This window comes from Macrotis lagotis, chromosome 7 (assembly GCF_037893015.1).
Source record: "Macrotis lagotis isolate mMagLag1 chromosome 7, bilby.v1.9.chrom.fasta, whole genome shotgun sequence".
In the NCBI taxonomy this organism is placed as follows: Eukaryota; Metazoa; Chordata; class Mammalia; order Peramelemorphia; family Peramelidae; genus Macrotis; species Macrotis lagotis.
The window spans coordinates 143,289,617-143,310,072 of record NC_133664.1 but is presented as its reverse complement, the minus strand read 5'-3'; positions in this window follow the sequence as shown (position 1 = coordinate 143,310,072).

Sequence of the window (20,456 nt, the reverse complement as noted above, 5' to 3'; positions counted from 1 at the left end):
CCTGCATTGGAGTTAGAAAAAACCTGGGTTTGAACCTCACTTCTAACATTTATTGTTTGACTATAGGCAAATCATTTAACCTCTCTACGTCTCAATTTCCTCATCAGAAAGTAGAGATAATTAATATCTATAATACTTTCCTCAAAGGATAAGGCAGATAAAATGAGACGAAACAAGTGTCCCACTCAATTCTGGAACCCTTGCTAGGTTTAGTGTAAGGCTGTTTTTTTAAAAAAAAAATCATAATTATGCAAATTATAACTCCACCTTTGATACCTACACACCCTTTATTCACATAGCAGGAAAGGACCCCAAGTAAAATAACAAAGCATTTAATTAATGAATAACAGAATATTATAGCATAATAACACCAAGGTGGAAAGAATTGATTTAGAAATAAGGGCAGATTAAAGGGAAAGATGTGTTCAGTTTTAGGCATGTTGAATGTGAGGTACAAATGGGACATCTAGACAGAGATGTACACTTGAAAAGGAGGACTGGAATTCAGAGGAGAGGTTGGGAAAGGGGTACATGATGATAATTAATTTGGGAATTATAGGCATAAAACCTTTAAATAAAATCATAAGTATTGAAAAGAAAATGTAGAAGAGAATAGAAGGGAACTTTGAACTGGTCTTTGGGGGGGGGGGGCGGGTAACCATTAAGTTTTGAGAGGAAAGAAAGGAACCAGTACAGGAGGGTGAATTAGAAAGAAAGCAGTATAACCAAGTTAGAACATCTCAGAAAACAAGAAGGGAAAAAATATCAAATTGGGCATATTTTTTAAAATGGCAAAAAAAAAAAAAAAAAAAAATCAAGAGAAATGACACCCGAACAAAGACCACTGGATTTGGCAAATAGCGACTGTTTGCAGTGTTAGAATAAATGCTTTTAATAGAATAATCAGTCCAGAAGTCAGATTGTAAAAGGTTAAATGGTAAATGAATAGTGAGGCCTTGGAGGCACTAAATACAAGCTACTGTTTCTAGAAATCTGGCACTGAAAGAGAAAGAGAGGTGGAAAGATGACTTAAATGGTTAGAAGGGTCAAACTTTTTTTTTAATTAAGGAAGATACGAGTCATGCTAACCTACTATCCCTGTCAACTTTCTTCCAATCTGACACATTTAACTAATGGCAGAATCCAAAAACAATTTTAGTTCAATCCACAAAATCTTTGAAGAACTGGTTTGACATATTTGGGTTGATGATAATATTGCTTTATAACTCCAAATCATAGTCCTGTTTTTTTAAGTCTAACTCCTTTCTTCTTAAATTAAATTACTGAAGTTTGCATTTAAGAAGAGTAAAAAACTACTACTCAGCTATGTTTATGTTTATCATATTTATTCAAAGATAATAAGCTTATGATAAAACAAAATTATGTTGAAATTCCTTCAAATAGTATTTTAAAAAAATTAAACATTTTTGACTTGATTTGGACTTGAAAAGGACCGATAACTTAAAAAAAAACCCAAAGTATTCTATTTTACCCAACTATATTCTTAAAAAAGGAATATATCCCTGGGGACAATGGGATATTGTAGGATGTGCCACTTTTTGGACTCTGAATGATTCATTTGCACTTTGAAATAAGTGTGACACTGCACAATTTGCATATGAAAAGGTCAGGAAACTGTTCTGGGGGATAGGTGATGGCTATGGTGCCCTTTTTCCGGTGTCACAGCTCTTTCACTGACATAAAAAAAATAAGAATTTTTAAATGGGGGAACTGACCCCAGTGAAGATGTTAATAATAATAGAAAAATAATGATAGTTTGCCTTTAAAAAGAGCTTAAAGGCTTGTAAAGCTCTTTATATGCTGTCATTTGATCCTCAAACCAACCTATGAGGAAAGGTACAAATATCTGTTTTACAGATAAGGAAATTGAAGTTAGCAAAGATTAAGTGACTTGCACCGGGATTCACAGCTAGTAAGTGTCTAAGGCAGTATTCAAATTTAAAGTTTTATGACTCCAGGTTTTATATACACATTTATATACATATTCACATATATGTATATATATGTATACCCTAATAACATTATACATATGTGTATATAGGTATGATATTATATTTATATTTATGTAAAAGTTACTAGAGCTTAAAACTGTAATAAGATTTTGGGATACCCTGCACTTGTAGCACTGTACAGTATATGTATATAAACAGACTTATACATATATATATATATATATGTGTGTGTGTGTGTGTGTGTGTGTGTGTGTGTATTTGCATATGTCTATATGATTTTTATGTATGTGTATATGTATATGATATAAAAAACTTAAAACTCCACTAAAACCCTTGAAATATCTTATAATTGTGGCACTTCTTTAGTCTACCCTCCCCAACTTGCAGTTATTTCCTGGGAGAGTTTAAGGTACTCTCTCATTCTCTCTTTCTAAAATTATAGCTTATATGTCTCTCTCTCTCTCTCTCTCTCTCTCTCTATATATATATATATATATATATATATATATATATATATATGTATGCATGTGTAAAATGCCATAGAATTATTTAAATGCATGCATCTCACTAAATAATTAAGACAAAGCAAAATTGTCTTGATACTTCAATACTTCCAGATGACTGATGTGAGGATTTCTTCCATCATCTCATATTGTAGCTTCTCTATATACACTGCTTCATCCTTTTCCTTCATCTCTCTAAAAACCCTCCACAGAGGGTTGTTAAGTAAAGAATTGTTTTTTAGTCTTGTTCAACTCTGCTTTCTTGGCAAAGATCCTAAAGTGCTTTGCCATTTCCTTTTCTAGTTGGTTTTACAGATGAAGAAGCTGAGACAGGTTTCCTTGGGTTAGGTGACTTGCACAGGTCACATAGTCTCTGAGGGTGGATTTGAACTCAGGAAAGTAGAATTTTTCAATCCACTGAGCCACCTAGCTACACCAATACTTTAAAACTTTCAGAAAGGTTGTGATCTGCATTAGTGAAGGGGGCTTCTCCTTTCACAGTCTCCTCTCCTGATGAAATCCCTGGTCCAGAATAGAAAACAAAAACTAAAATCAGAAACAAGTGCAGCACCAGCATCTCAGAGTATCTATCTTTTAACCTCCTCTTTTGTTGCAGTGAATGCCTCAAAGTACAACCCTGATGGTTCATCACAGTGTGGAGATGACCCTGGACTTTTAAAGACTATGCTTATGGAGCAAAAGTTCTGGCAGATTCTGCCAAGCCATAAATTCCAAGCCCAGCACAAGTATGTTTACTGTCTAAAAAAACCTAATGAAGTACTTAGAAGCTCTTTACCAATAGATCAGCTACTAAATGCTGATTTCTTCTACCAGAGCAAATAAAGAAACAAGGGGAACAACTCCACATTTTCCTTTATCCTACAAAATCACCTTCTAAAGAGACAAGGGAAGAGAAGATGGCATCGAGAATTTTGATTTCTATGAAGCTTAATTAAAACAAACAAAAATTCAAATTATTTTTAAAAAGTTAACCTTAAGTGAATTAAAAAATGGCATATTTTATGAACATCTTCCTATTATCAAACTATTACATGTTTATATAAAATGGTTATATATATAAAATAAAATTATTATTAAATGTAACCAAAACATGCATGAGGATAATTAAAGTCCAGAATATCTTTAAAGAATGAAGTTTTAAAATTTCTTATTTGTTATTTAATGCAAACATTAAATTAAAAATGCATACATACAAGTCAGATACAAAAAGAATTACTTGCAATAGTTGGAATTCTTGCCTTTCTCTTTATTAAATATATTGTTCTTCCCAATTTGAATTTTCTTCTTTGGTGTCGAGGATTATGCTTTTGATGATTCATCATGACTGGCTGTTATATGCATTTCACCATTGTTATTAAACTAGAAGCAAATTTAGAGTATCCCCCAATATAGAATGCTTCACAGGTTGCAAACCACTGTAATGAAATGAAGTCAGATGGCTCCCAAGCTGCAAAGACTACCTGCACTGCACCAAATGACCAAAGTTCCTTCCAAGAAGTCTGGTATATTGGATAAGGTATTGGAAGGTAAGGAAACCCTGATATAATTTCTGCTGCTTACTAATTACTAGCTGCATCATGACTATGGGCAAGTCATTGACTTTCGAGTCTCAGTTTTCTCCTGTTTATAATGGGACTAACAGTACCTGCTTCAGAGGATTGTCGTCTTTGAGATTCTATCAGTAAAGCACCTGGCAAACTTTCAAAGTTATCTCAATGTCAGTTATTATTATCTATCAATCAGCAGGCATACATTTTCTTCTATGTGACAGACATTGTACTACATGATGTAATAGGAAGACATAATTAAAATTGTCTTTGTCCTCAGAGAACTGACATTCTAGACATGGAGAGGATACATACTGCAACACACATGTACTTTATACATAAACACACATACACACATAAATACATATGTTTCATATATATTTCATATATATAATATATATATATATAATATATATATGAAAAATACAAAACAAAAACCATGGTAATTTTTGTGAAAAGGAATTATTAGTCAGAGGAATCATGAAAGTGTCCATGTAGAATACAGTGTTTGGGTGAAATATTGAAAAAAACTGGTTCTGTAGAAAGGTGATCAAAGTATTTCCTTGAGTTAGTCAGTCAATAACACTTGGAAGTGTCTATCATATGTCTAGGACAGGAGTTCTTTGGTGAGTTTAACTTGGTGAGCTTATAGAGAATGGAGCTTTTCATGAGGACTTCAGAAAGAGACTGCCTATAGTGGTGCAAATGTCCATTGTCACCTTTCTGGGAGGACTAATTAGCACCTGGACAGCTGGGTACTTGGTGTGAAGTCAGGAAAACTCCTCTTCATGAGTTCAGATCTGGCCTTAGACACTTACTTGCTGTGTGACCCCAGGCAAGTCACTTCATCCTGTTTGTCTCAGTTTTATCATCTGTGAAATAAGTTGGAAAAGGAAAATGGCAAACCACTCTAGTATCTTTGATGAGAAAACCTCAAATGGGGTCAGGAAAAGTGGCATACAATTGTTCCAAGATGATAGGTTTCAATTATAGAGGTTGTATTCAAGATTGTTTGGTTCAGACTTTTGTGAGAACTTCCCCTTGTGAGAGGATGCACCTTTTTGTACAGGCCTATATAAGGCAATGACTATCTTTTCTACTTTAATCTTTCTTTTTGAGAGGTTCTAAGAGTGCAGCTTGCTAGAGAGGAGATGTAGCTACCTGCTCCAAAGCCATTAATGGACTTTGGAGTGCTGTTTGGCACACATGTGTTCATCCATATTGACTGAGAGGAGAATTCCTAGACAATGTCATTTATTATCCCTACTCCACTAGAGAAGGGATAATTTCTGAGACTGGGAAAATGGACAAATAACAAAAAAAAACCCTTGACTATAAAAACCTGCTTCAGAAGTAGGGAGACATAAACTTAGAAGACAGCAATGTGAAAACAGCATTAAGCAAAACCTCAAAAAATTGTTAAAGCCAGTAAGAATTTCTAGAAGAGTTCAAGAGATAAAAGTGGTAGAGGAAAAAATTGGGGAAAGAAATGAGAGTGATACAAGAAAATCATGAAAAGAATGATTTGTAAAAAGAGACACATATAAAGGAGCAGAGAACTTGGAATATGATATTACAGAAGGCAAAAAAAGCCAAGATTACAATCAAGAATAATTTACCCAGGGGCAGCTAGGTGGCGTAGTGGATAAAGCACCGGCCTTGGAGTCAGGAATACCTGGGTTCAAATCTGGTCTCAGACACTTAATAATTACCTAGCTGTGTGGACTTGGGAAAGCCACTTAACCCCATTTGCCTTGCAAAAACCTAAAAAAAAATAGAATAACTTACCCAGCAAAACTGAATATAATCCTTCAGAGGAAAATAGGGGTTATTTAAAGAAATAGAGGAGTTTCAAGTACTTGTGATGAAAAGACCAGAGCTGAATAGGAAATTTAACATTCAGAGAGAATATTCAAGAGAAATATAAAATGGTAAACATGAAAGAATAATTACATTATTTAATAAAGTTTAGCTATTTGAATTCCTATATGGTAAGATGATAATGTAACTCCAAAGCACTTTATCATTAGTAAGACAGTCAGAAGGAGTGTACATAGACAGAGAGCAAGGGTGTGAGTAGACTATGGTAGGCGATCAAAAAAAAATGAAAAGGTGAGAAAGAGGAGAAAGAGGAATGCCCTGGGAGAAGAGGGAAGAGAGAGAAGAGAGAGAGAGAGAGAGAGAGAGAGAGAGAGAGAGAGAGAGAGAGAGAGAGAGAGGAGAGAGAGAGGTAGAATGGGGAAATTTTCTCACCAAATAAAGTGCACAAAGAAGACCTTTTATCATGGAGAGCAAGTGCAAGGGTGACAAGCAATGCTTGAACACCCAGATGGGTATAGAAAACTATCTTACTCAATAGGAAAACAGGAGAGGAGTGAATAATACATATGGAGGGGATGGGGGAAATGATAAAAGGGAGGATAGATTAAGGGAGGCAGTGGTCAGAAGCAAAATAAACTTTTGAGGAGGAACAGTATTAAAAAAAAGAGTATGGAGAGAAACATACAATCATCCTAACTGAGTATGTATGGGATGAAATCACTCATAAAATGGAAGGGGATAGAAAAAACGATTAGAAATCAGTATCAAACAAAATATTTAAAAGAGAAACACTTAAAACAGAAAGACAAATTCTACTGTTGGAGCAAAATCTATTATGCTTCAGCTGAAAATTAAAAAAGGCAAGGGTAGCAATCATGATCTCAGACAAAGCAAAAGCAAAAAATAGACCTAATTAAAAGAAATAATTAAGGAAACTTCATTTTATTAAAGATAAAGTAATAATATAAAAAACTTTAAGGCCAAATTTTTCAAATAAAGGCCTTGTTTCTCAGATATATAGAAATTATAAAAAATAATAGCTATTCCCCAATTGATAAATGATCAAAAATATGAACAGGTAGTTTTCAGAAGAAGAAATAAAAGTAATCTATGGTTATATGAAAAAATACTCTAAATCATTATTGATTAAAGAAATGCAAATTAAAATATCTCTGAGGCACCATCTCACACCTATCAGAAATAATACTGAAGGTGATGAGGCAAAGTAGATGCACTTCATAGGGAAACGGTCCAACATTTTGAAGAAAAATTTGGGACTATGCAGAAAAGGCTATTAAACTGTCCTACTCTTTGACCTTGAAGTAGCAATATTAGTTCTATACCTTAAGGACATCAGTGAAAAATAAAAGAAAAAGGACCTATAATGTGCAAAATATTTATAGCAGTGGTGGCACAAATTAGAAATCAAGGGCATGTTAATCAACTGGGGAGTGGTTGAACAAGTTGTGGCATATGATTGTGATAGGATACTTTTACACTGCAGGAAATGTTAAAATTATAATTCAAAAATATGACAAGATTTATATGAACTAATACAAAATGAAGTGAGAAGAACTAGGAGATCATTGTGCACAGTAAAAGTAATGTAATAATGAAGAACTCTGAAAAAGATGGCTACTCTGTTCAATACAATAATCCAAGACAATTCCAAAGGATTCATATTGAAAAAGTGTTGTCTGCAGAGAGGGAATTGAATAAATCTGAGAGCAAATTGAAGTATAATTTTCTGGCTTGCTTTTTAAAAAATATGGAATATGTAATGTATGTTTCACATATGTAATTGATATAATTTTGCTTGCTTTCTCAGTGAAAAGGGGAATCAGCAGGAGGGAGAGAATTTAGAACTCCAAATTTAAAATAGAAAAGAATAAAAAAAGAAAAAGAATGTTAAAAGAAAATAATTAAAAACACCAAATGGGGAAGTATGGCAAAAGAATTTGTTTTGGCTTAAAGATTTTTACTTTTATTTTGAGAAAGGTTGAATTTGAGGTAGAAGTAGAATAGTCAAGTCTAAGAAATAATGTGAAATATGGGATTTCCCTCTGTTACTATCTCTAATTTGTCTTAAATATAACTTATTTGTATATAGTTGTTTGCATATTATTTCCTCCATTAGACCAGTCTTTCTTTTACCAAACTTTGTGCTTAGCACACAGTAAGCATTTAATAAATGCTTGTTTCTTCTTCCTTACAATAAATTAGTGGAGAAAGTTTAGTTCAGTAGAGGAAGGAAAGGAAAGCAGATCTCAGAAGATTAAGTAACAAGAGTCATGAACAAATGGAGAGGTTGGATGCATTCTTATAGGGAAGGGAACGAAGTTAAATAGGATAAGGATGTTGCAAGGTCATATGAAGTATTTTTCAAGGACAATTTATGCCTGTATGAAATTAGAAGGAAAAGGGGCAAAAATGATCCTGAAGAAAGAAGAAATAGAAGTTATCAAGACAGTGAGAGATAAGGAGACTGAGATCATAGGCAGAGGATTAGACTTGGAGAGGAGTAAAATAACTTCCTCAGTGAGAATTGAGATGAATGGAAAGATGTTTTTAAGATGGAGAGGAGGGTAGATGAATGGATTTATTCCAATTTGGTTGTAATCTCAGTGAAACAGGCAGCAAAGACCCTTGATAGGCATAGGTATAGGGGATTATATTGAGTTTGAGAAAAGTGTAAAAGAGATAAAATCATAGGAGAGAATCCATAAAGGGAATTAATAGCTGATGAGCAGAAGTTAGGGCCCAATTGAAGTAACATGGGAGAAAATTGAGATGATGCAGGTGTAGTCAATTCTTTAAGTGCAATTTGGTTTTAATCCAAAGATTTCAGAAGTATACATAGCTCCTCTGAATAACAGGAAAGTTCTTTACATAAAATAATCCAACTGTCAACCACTCCTACTTTTTTTTTTTGGTGTGTTAATGGATGGTGCAGGAAGAATCAGGCCACTGAAGGACCCTGACTTCTAAATTAGGTATATCTTATTCAAACAAGTTAAAGTGCTAGCTGGTGCAGTGGATAGATTACTGGACCTGGAATTAGGAAGACTTGAGTTCAAAGCTTGCCACTTGTCCTTTGTTTCAACCCTATTCTTATTGATTTCCTTAGGAGTAAATCTCCATCAGTAGAAGAGCATAGTTTACATATCATAGATATAATATAAATGGAAAGTCATACAGAGTCAGCTGGGTGTCAGTGGATAGAATACTAGATCTTGAGTTAGAAAGTCCTGAGTTCAAATTCAACCTGAAATGCTACATGTGTGACCTTGGGCAAGTTAGCTTCAGTCTGCTTCAGTTTACTCTCTATAAAAGGCATGATAATAATAGTATTCATTGCTGAGTGTTGTGAAGATGAAATCAAATAAAATTTATGAAGTGCTTTGAAAACCCTAAAGCATTATATAAATGTCATTTACTATTAAATTTTCTTTTCTTCTTTATATATAAAGATTATATTCACTTTACTATAAGCTTCCTTCTGAAGAACAGTATTGGAGCTATTTTACTGGAGAATCATACTGAAAAAACATGGTAACAGTAATTTTAGGATATGAGAACTCATGAAATGCCCACGTTTTTACTGTTATTATTTCCTTTTGGTGTTATTCTATCTAATTTTAAAATCATTTCTCATTGTATCTAACTGTAATCATATCATCAAACTATATAGACTCTGCTAGTTTACATTAGATAATTTTCTTATAAATTCTTTAAAACTTTTAAGGCAAAAATGCTAGCAAAATTATGAAATAGTGATTTATTTTGACATACTTCATTCCTCTCCACTTCTTCATTTCTTCCATCACAGAGAAGGGTAGTTGTCTCCACTGTTCTGTCTTTCACAGCTCTATACACAGTTTATTGATATGTCCTGCCTTACTCTTAAGCCACTATGTCTGTCTTTTTCACACTTTCTCCCCTATTCTTTCCTTATAAGAAATCATAATCAGAGTCTCTAAATGAAAAGACATTTCAGGTAGGAGGTTTCTATTCATTTGAATTCTAGAACCTTAGAATGTCAGAGCTAGAAAAAGCCTTAGAAATCATCTGGGTCAACATCTTCATTTTCCAATGTAGAAATGAATGCATAAAGAGGTTAGGTCAGGGCTACCCAGTGAGTACAGTGGAGGGCAATAAAGAAAGCCAGATCTGATTTCCAATTCATTTCTCCTTCTATTATTTCATATTGCCTCTCTCAGAATACACTTCTGCTATTTATCAAATAATTTAAAAAACACATACCTTTATTATGTTTCCCTGATTCTCTGCATTACATTTGTAATAGGGAGCCAATTTTGGTAAGTACTTGGCTTTCAAATCAGAGGACTGGTTTCAAATCCATGCTGTATCACTTATTAGCTAGGTGACCTTAGTCAAATCCTTTAAATTTTTCTTCTGCTATAAAAAGAACAATTTGAACCAGATGACCCAGGCTTCAAATCTGTGGTCCTAGATCCTTTTTAAAATTAATTACTATTATTACTAGTATTATTAATAATAATAGATGGGTAACTAGAGTATGCTGTATATTTTTAATTGTTTTTGTTTTTAATGTTAAGCTACTCTCAAAAATCTCTGATTATGTTATATTGCTAGCTTTCTATGTTTCTCTGGAATCTAGAACACTCTTGCATAGCTCCCTATTGTGAACTTAGGTTTTTATTGACTTATGCAGATTCATGGTGATTCTAGTTGAATGTACACTCTCAGAGGACACGTACTGTTTCATTTTTGTTCTCTATATTCCCAGAACCAGGTCTGACATAAGATAGGCATTTAATAAATATTTGCTTAATTGAGTTGATTTGAATCAATCTTTACTCCTTCTCTAAGTCGGATCTTATTTCCCTCTACATATCCCTTTCCTACGCTAACTAGAATATGGTTCTTATTATTTCCCACTCTGTCAGGACTTCTGGTATGTGTGATAACAGCAATCCTACATGATGAAACCACCTCCCTTCTAGGAGGATTGTAGATACAAAAAGAAACTTGAAAAGTTTATCTGAGGGGCAGCTACATGGCGCAGTGGATAGAGCACTGACCTTGGAGTCAGGAGTACCTGAGTTCAAATCCGTCCTCAGACACGTAATAATTACTTAGCCGTGTGGCCTTGGGCAAGCCACTTAACCCCACTGCCTTGCCAAAAAACAAAAAAAGTTTATCTGATTTGTCTAGTCATGTCTCCAATGAGAGATACATACACACATAGACACACAATTGGTTAAAGAGTCATGCACCCATGGGTATACTGGAGCCAGTTGGGACAAGCAGATCGCTAAATTTTCAGAGTGAGTATTTATAACTTGTTAGGAGAAGTGGATAGAACACTGGACTTGGAATCAGGAAGACTCATCTTCCTGGGTTTAAATATGGTTTTAGACACTTACTAAGTGACCCTGATCAAGTCACTTAACTCTGTCTAAGTTTCCTGTAAAATGAGCTGGAGAAGGAGATGACAAACCATTCCAGTATCTTTGTCAATAAAAGTGGGGTTATGAAGAATTGGACACACTGAGTAACAATAGCATTTACACCTTGGAAAATGGCTAGTGTTATAAATCAGGGTATGATTTATTGCATTTTTGATTGTCTAGACTTAAGAAAATGATGGAAAAATTTAAATGTGCAGATTAAACTAAAAGTGTATCATGAATATTTTTTTTTCAAGAGAGCCATTTGTTATTGCAGCTCACCAGTGCAGAAGTCTCATACCTTTTATATAACCATATATTGAATTGTTCTGCTTGATTATCTCTCCTCCCCCAACACCCCTTTTATTTTTTAGTCAGAGTTAGCTCTAATTTGCTCTTTTCTGTTTTCAAAATTTCAAACTAACTTTCAATGCATAATTAAAAAAATCCTGAAGGCAATTTCAAAAGAAGAGTTCTGGAAATGTTTTGTTTTAGAAAAGACACTATCTGGAAAAGTCACATACACATGTACTCACATAAATTTCATATGTATTTATATATTTTATATGCACACCAAACTGACATCAGATGAAACACAGTACAGAGGAAAGAGAATTAGCCTTGAATTAGCCAGAGGATCTTGATTTGAGCCCTACCTCTGACACACATGGGCTTTGTGACCCAGGGCAATCACAATCCCTCAGTGTTTTAGGCAACTCTCTAAGACCCTAAATTAAAAAAAAGTTTCCTTTTTTTTTGGAATCCCGGAATTTCCATGAAACTACAGGTCTTAGAATCTCCAAAGGTATGACTTTGAAGGGGGCCAATATTCAATTTGATGGGTGAGTTCTAGTGTTAAAATGTCAATCCCATTATGGAAAGAGAGTTGGATTTTAAATCAAAGGGCTTCTGAGATTCTTATAGATCTATGATTCTATCATCATCATAATATAATTATTGCAATTGGCAGAGTGCTTTTAGGTTTGTGAAGTATTTTCTGAATATTATCTCATTTTAACCTCAAAACAACTCTGGGAAGTTTTATTATATTATTATGCCTGTTTTACAGATGAATAAACTAAAGCAGATTGAGGTCAAGTAATTTACCCAGGGTGACATAGCTAGTAACTCTTCTTAACTCCAGGTCTAGTACTCTCTCCATTATGCCATCTGTATGACTTTCTATTCATATCTGGTAGATGGGAGTTATGTACTGCTACAAAAGAAGATTTACTCCTAAAGAAAGGAATAGATATAAGGACTGGGTCAAAGGACACATAGCAACAGATGATCAAGGATCAGGATATGGTTACTAGCCAGTTGATTTCCTAACATAAATGGAATGATGCCGAGTCTAATCTTATTCCCTTCTTGTTGAAGATGCAGACAGACTTTAGGATTGAGGTATCACACTATAGTTGTCACAGTAAATAAAATGTGAGTTTTTACCATTGGCTGTGATAGAATCATCTGAGAATTGTCTTGTGCTAACAACTGTCCTCTGAAAATATACAGGAAATAATATATCATAGGCTATACAGAGAATGAATATAAATGGGCAGATGTGCTTCAAAAACCCATAGATTCGTCTGCATAAGGCACACCCTAAGCCTCTTTTGGCATTGACATCAGGAACATCCTTTTGAAAGTGCACAAAGGTTAGCTGATTTCATATCTGTGCCACAGATAGCCCAATCAATTGATTGATTAATCAACAACATGTATTAAGCACCTACTATATTTTATTAGTTACTAGAGATGTGAAAAAGACAAGAAAGACAAGAAAAACAACAGTCCTTGCCCTCAATGAACTTATATTTTACAGAGTTGTTGTGGTTATATATATATATATATACATATATATATATATGTATATATATATATATTTACACACACATATATAAATATATATGTATGTGTATATATATGTATATTTATATGTATGTGTATTTATTATATGGAATAAATACAAAGTAAATGTTAATAGTGATATTTGAACTGAACTCAGAGGGAAGTTTAAGAATGAGAGCTAAATATTAATCTGCGTTGGTAGAAGAAGTTTCTTTATCTGTGAATCCAGAATTTCCATGAAATCACAGGTCTAGATTCTCTAAAGGTGTGACTTTGAAGGGGCCAATATTCAATTTGATGGGTGAGTTCTAGTGTTAAAATGTCAGTAATTGGGCTGGAACTTCTAGGACTATAATTTACACATCATCAAAACAAATTTTTAGTGGAGATCATTTATATGAACAAATAAAACATGCAAATACATATTAAAATAGCAAAAACTATATTGCAAAAACAATTTATGAACTGTACCTTATAGGTATCCATTACTTAGCCAAATGGTAACATTCATCAACAGTTCTAATGATGATAAGAAAAGTATGGTGGGATATGGTCTAGTTTCAGGTTCAACTGATACCCTGAAAGAATTAGCAATAGACAGTAGCAACTAGCAGTATATAAGAAGTGAAGAAGGAAATTAAAGGACAGTGACAAGGTGTTGTAACTGGGCTGATCCCAGGGGATCTGTAGCACATGAGAAGTGTAGGGATATGAGTTTGTTTGGGAGAATCACATTCCCAAGTGGGGGCTGGCTTCCCAACTCAGTTGAGAGGAGAGTGAGCTTTTAAAGGAGCAGGAAGATGAGGTGATTAGAGATACATAGATGGGAGCAGTAGCTTGGAGAGCAGAAATGAGGTAATTAGGGATATGTAGATGAGGGGTATAGCTCAAAGAGCAAAGATGAGGCAATTAAGGACATATAGATGAGGTCTTCAGGTCAGGGCATAGATTCATTATTTTGTTGATAAGGGTTTGTATGAGGGGCAGGGGCTGATATAAGGGGGGTGGTATCAGTAAGATACACTATGGAATGTAAGTATGGGTGAGTTTCAAGTGGCTTCCATAGCTTAAAAAATGGAGTGAGAGTATGGGCATCAATCAGTGTAGGGAGATCTGAACAACAGGATGGGGCTAGAGTAGTATAGGTGGGTCAATGGCCTTGAGCAATGGGATGGCGGTTAGTATTAAATGTAAGATATATGGTCTACACAGAGGGAATAGATTAAGAAACATTTCTCTGTCCAAAATTTCTTCTACTACACTCAGGCATCCTAAGTCTCTCCTTGCCTCCATCAGCTCAGACAGTTATTCAGCTATCATGCTAATATAACTGTTGGAGCTTCTCCAGCCTCAGTGACCAAGGGTCCCTTCAGAAATCAAGTCTAAAGACAACCCTTCTGGACTATGCCCCTACTGAAAGACTGACACCCCTGAGGCAAGCATCAGTAGTTGTCTTTTTTTACTTGATTATACTTCAATGAGAGGTTGTTGCTATTGTTGTTCTGTTGTCCTTTGTTCTAAAAGAACACCATCAGGGAGAATGAAGGACAAACAACAATAAGGGCCAACTAGGTGGCACAGTGGATAGAGCACCGGCCCTGGAGTCAGGAGTAACTGAGTTCAAATCCAGCCTCTCAGATACTTAATAATTACCTAGCTGTGTGGCCTTGGGCAAGCCACTTAACCCTGTTTGCCTTGCAAAAAAAAACCCCAAACAAATAAACAACAATAATAGCTATGTAACCGTGGACAAGGCACTAAGCTCTATGACCTCAGTTATCTTATGCTATAATAGCAACTATTTTACTAGGTTGTTGTGAGGATTAAATGAGCAAACAAATTTATATTCGCATACACATATGTTTTAATATGTGGTATATATATATATATGTATCTATTATATATGCACACACAACAAGAACAACAATGAAGGACAAACATCAACATAATCAATCATCACTGACATACAAATAAATATATATGTGTATATATACACATACATACCATATATAATATATATGGTATGTATATGGAGAGAAGAGGAAAGGGAATTGTTGTTTTTTAATTATGTATGACTTTTTTTGTGACTCCACGAACCACATTATCTATGGGGTTTTCTTGCTAAACGTACTGGAATGGTTTGCCATTTCCTTCTCTAGTGGATTAAAGTAAATAGAGAACTCCAGGTTTAGTGTACTATCCATCAAGCCACCTAGCTGCCATATAAATAAGCACACACACCTATACACACGTATGTATTTATATATATGTCCTCCATAAACTTGATCATTTATCAAAGAATTAATTTAAACATGGTGTTAACTTCCAGAGTTTGTCCTAAGATGGGACAAATATTAGCCTCCAGAATATGGTCTCAAGAAAGATCAAACAGAATTAGCTTAATATACACATTTACTAAAATTTCTCTAAGCGTGCTAATTATACAAATGTGCGGCGGGGGGTTCTGACTAGAAAAATGAACCCCCAAAATGGAGTTTTGAGAGAGGAATTCTTATACAATTCTACAATTAGGAAGCAGGATCTGAAAAAGTTGATTCTGCAATTGCCTATCAAGGAAGCACTCTCAACTCATGATAGAACTGGGGAGCTTAATTCCATTAAAAAGACCTATGATAAAGAATTCCACAAAGAATGTGAATCTTCCCCTCTAGGATGTCATTACCACTCAACCACCCAGTGTCCATTGATTCTATCTATCTCTATCCATCTCTCAGATGATGGATAGAGATAAATAGATAGATAGATATAGATATAGCTAGATAGCTATTGAGAAGCTGTTGACTAAATAAGTGTAATAGTCTTTCACCATATTAATTTTTGTGGCAGGATGAAAGGGCTGCTCTGACTAAAAAATATAGATAGACATAGATCTATCTACTGAGACACATATATATGAAAAGCTTTTTTTTAACATCTTAAAGTACTACATAAATATTAGCTATTATTAGAATGGTCTTCTCCTAGGTTCATTGTGGCAGATTGATCATACCAAACTGAATCGAGCTGCTATCTTAGCTTGCTGCCCTTCCTACATCAATTAGTGTGTGGGCTGTTCTCTGTAGGGTGGGAGTGGTAGGGCTACGGTTTGTTTTTATTCTTCACTCTCAAGACAATCTGTAATCATACTTGTTCAGCAGAGAAAATGAGCTGCCCCCGATTCACTCAATTGAAATCCAAAAATGAACCAAATGATGAGACTATAGTTTTCACTGCAGAGGGCTCAGATGAAATCAGCTCTTCATTGCTGCCTGCTGAAAATGTATAATTACAATATTTGTAACACATTAGCCCTTGTTATTTTTGGAAACCGGAAAATGGACATTTCACCTGATTAGGGGAAGCTACTTCTCCTAGAAGCACAGAATTTTAGAAATGGAAGGGATCACTGAGATAACTTATAGATATATCATTTGTTGGAGTTTGGAACTGGGAAACTGAGGCCCAGGCAGAATGAAAGATTTGCTCAAGGTCATACAGTCAGTAGTATAGGTGAATTTTTTTTCCTACCTAAAAGAAGATGCTTTCTTGAAAAGCTGTTTATTAAGTGTAATAGTCTTTCACCACAGCACTGCTGAGAGAGTTTTGTATAGATACCAAATCTTTATCTTATGAATTTTTGTGGCAGGAAGAAAGGGCTACTCCGACAAATTTAAATCTAGTGTGATATCATGTTTCCTGTATAGGACACTTTATGTTCTTTATGAGCATGTCTGGTTTTAATCTCTTTTGTTAAATAATTTATGTACATTTTTCCTGAGTATAATTACCTTGATTAATACCAAGAAATATGGTATTTATAATCCCAAATGTTTAACAAAGTGCTACATGATTATCACTTAAAAATTAATTAACCCTCTTGTACATAAAAATCCTATAATTTCACTTAGAAAGATGAAGTACTAACTAATATTTGCCTCATTCAAATCATCCCTCTGTACCAGTGGTTAGAAGTGGAAAAAAGCAAAACAAAACCCAAATGTAACCCTAAAAATACAAGTTAAAGAGAAATGAAAGCTACATCTCATTCTCCTATGTGAATCACATTCTCCAGGCATCTGCCTTTTACATTTCCACATATGATCTACATTATCTAATCACTGATTAGATTTTAAAACTGAATTTACTAAAAATAAAGAAGGGAAGACTCAATATCACAAGGTTATTAATAGAATCCTTTACAACGTGACTCTCCAACAATTCAGCAATTGCAATAGTCACCTAGGAAATATGCTTTCTGCAAACATAGCATCAGCTGGGTCCTGTTAACCCTAAAAAATGATGCCATCCGTGCCTGGGATTAGTAAAGCAAGAGAAACTTTTTCTTTCTTTCCTTTTTTTCCCTTTCTTTGTTCCTGGGATCAGTAAATCAAGGGAGACACTTTTTTTCTCTTCTCTTCTCCTCTCCTCTTTCTCCTTTCCTCTTTCTCCACTCCTCCCCTCCCTTTCTCTCTTCTCCCCTCTCCTCCCCTCCCCTTTCCTCTTTTCTTTCCTCCCCTCTTCTCTCTTTATATACTCTTATGTACTCTCCTTATGTCCTCTCCTCTTCCCTTCCCCTCTCCTTCCCTCCCCCTCCCCTTCCTTCTTTTCCTTCCTTCCTTCCTTCCTTTTTTTTAAAATAGAGAACAAAGTGTAAATAGTTTGTATGTAGTTCACATCTTACTGGATGGTGAGATGAGTTGACGGCAGCATCTTTATGCCTTTGGAATCTGAAAGAGAGCTGTCATTTTCCTGTATGACCAAAACAAAATGCTTGTGCTATATTCAAAAAGACCTGAGAATCAACCTTTAGGTTTTATTTTGTGAATTTATTAAAGTCAGATTCTTTCCCTTAACCCACCCCTGCCGCCTTCTTCCGTCTCCTCCTCCTCCCTTTCCCCTATCCCACTTTTTGTAGTCTTAGGTATAAACAGGTAAGTCTGAGAAAGCTTGAGAGAAGCCACACTTCTGTTTCCTCACAGAAGCAGTCTTCTTATTTCATCTGTTTGCAAAGCCTAAGGCAAAAATACAGAAAACAGCAAAGAAAATAACCAGGCCTTGAGTTTGTCCATGGGGGCCTCGCAGAAGCTGACAAATGTCAGATTTAAAAAGACAGGCAGGTAATTATGAAGTTTGTTCTATGAACATGCTGAGAGTTATATTTAAAATTTAAGTACATTATTGTCCTTGGTGAGGCTACCCTGTGTACCCCAAGTGCACAGGACCAGATGTTTGGATCTTCATGGGAGAGCAGAATGGGTGATGTTCAAAGATCTCTTCCCTTTTGTGCTCTAAGCCAAGATGCTGAAGGAATAACTTGTTGGAACTTGTTGGCAGTGCCAAGAGAGGCTACATGGCATGAGGGGGCATTGGAGTATAAGAAACTATGAGATTTCCCAAACCAAGCTAATGGACACACAACTATTTGGTACTAAAGCTGATTTTCAAGGAACTGGTCACTGACATCCTCAAAGCAGACAGAATGAAGCCATTCCCTTATAGCCAACCTCCAGTTCTTCCACACTACTTCTTTTTGCATCTCTGGCACTTATTACAGAGCTTGGCATGTGGCAGTCACTTCATAAATACTTTTTTTATATTCAACCATTCATTCATTCCTGCTATGGGGTGCTCTTCCACTTAGCTTAATAGGAGGGGAAAGGAAAAGGGAAAGGATAAAATATGTGTTCCAGATGGGAGTGGTGGTGGAGGACTGAACTAAGTTCTTCAGAAGATGAAAGGTGAATAGAGTAGAATGAGGAAAATGACTTTTTTTTTAATCTGGTATTTCATATGTTCATCCCTGGCTATACCCAAGGCTAATCAAAAAAATAATGAAATTCCTATTAAGTGTGAGAGAATGTCCTAAAGTTTCTGAAGACAATTTTAAAAGAAGAGTCCTAGAAATGTATTTTGTAATGGAACATTTTGGAACATAAACAGACACACATCAATGCACACATATACACACACATGAATATACCTTCCTAAGGGGATATCTGAGAAAGGGCTAGGATCCATTTAGATGTCTAAGTCCTGGTATGTCTAAAAAAAAGTATTAGACCTTCTGTGGAAGGCAGCAAAGTGGCACAGAGGATGGACACACCAGGGTCTGGTATCAGGAAAATTCTTCATAAATCTGTCTTCAGACACTTACCAACTACATTATCCTGGGCAAATCACTTAACCTTGCTTGCCTCAGTTTCCACATGAATTGGAGAAAGAAATGGCAAACCATGCCAGTATGTTTGCAAAAAATGAAAATAGAACTCAAATAGAATAACAGAAAGTCAGACATGACCAACCAACAACAATAACCCTTTGTGGAAAGAGCTGCGATAGGGGGGTGGATCTGAAAAAGTATGATAAAAGGAGTCTGCCCCCTCAAAACCCAATTAGTCATTCACCAAACATTTAGGAAGTCCCTGCTACATGATAGGCTCTGTGGCAAGGACTGCTGATACAGAAGCAGAAGTGAAAGGAGGAACTGACAGCTCAGAGAGGAAAGACTGTGGGGAAGGACAGTATTGAAGAAATTCTGGAAAGGTAGATTAAGGCCAGATTGTGAATTTGCTACTAGAGGAAACAGGAGTCACTGGACTTTACTGAATAGGGGAGAGGCAAGGTCAGACGGTACTTTAGTAAAGTCACTATGACAGCCCTATGAAGGATGGAGTTAGGGGAGGAGGACGAGTTAGAGATGATGAATTTTAGGAGGAGTGGTCATCCCCTGAGAGACCCAACTGGGAAGTGCTAGTTGTTGAGAATAGCCCAGAGGTGGCCAGACAAGGTGATTTAAGAAACTTATAGTCAAGTTGGGTCAAGTTATTAAAATAATAATAGCACTTTAAGGTAGGGAAAATGCTTTACACATATTATCTCCTTTCATCCTCATGACAACCTGGGGTGGGGGGGCAGATGCTATTTTTTATTACCATAAACCAAGACAGACAGGTTAAGTGACCAACTGAGGGTCACACAGCCAGATATATGAGGTCCTATTTGAAATCAGGTCTTCCAGACTCTATGATCGGTGCTCTATCCAATGTATCATCTGGAGGCTATGTGCAAAAAAAAAAAAAATTAGGAATTGTGAGTAGGGCAGCTCAGGGAATTTAGGCATTATGGATCTGGGGCTGTTGTCAGGGACCATATCAAGGACCAAATGAGGATGGGGCTAACCTCTGTAGAGCTTCACCCCTTCCATGGATCTGTAATCATCACTTCCTTCTGGGCAGGGTAGGGCAGGCCGGTTTTATCATTTTCCCAGATCATTTCACCCTTGGGGAATTTACCTCTGGTTCTTTT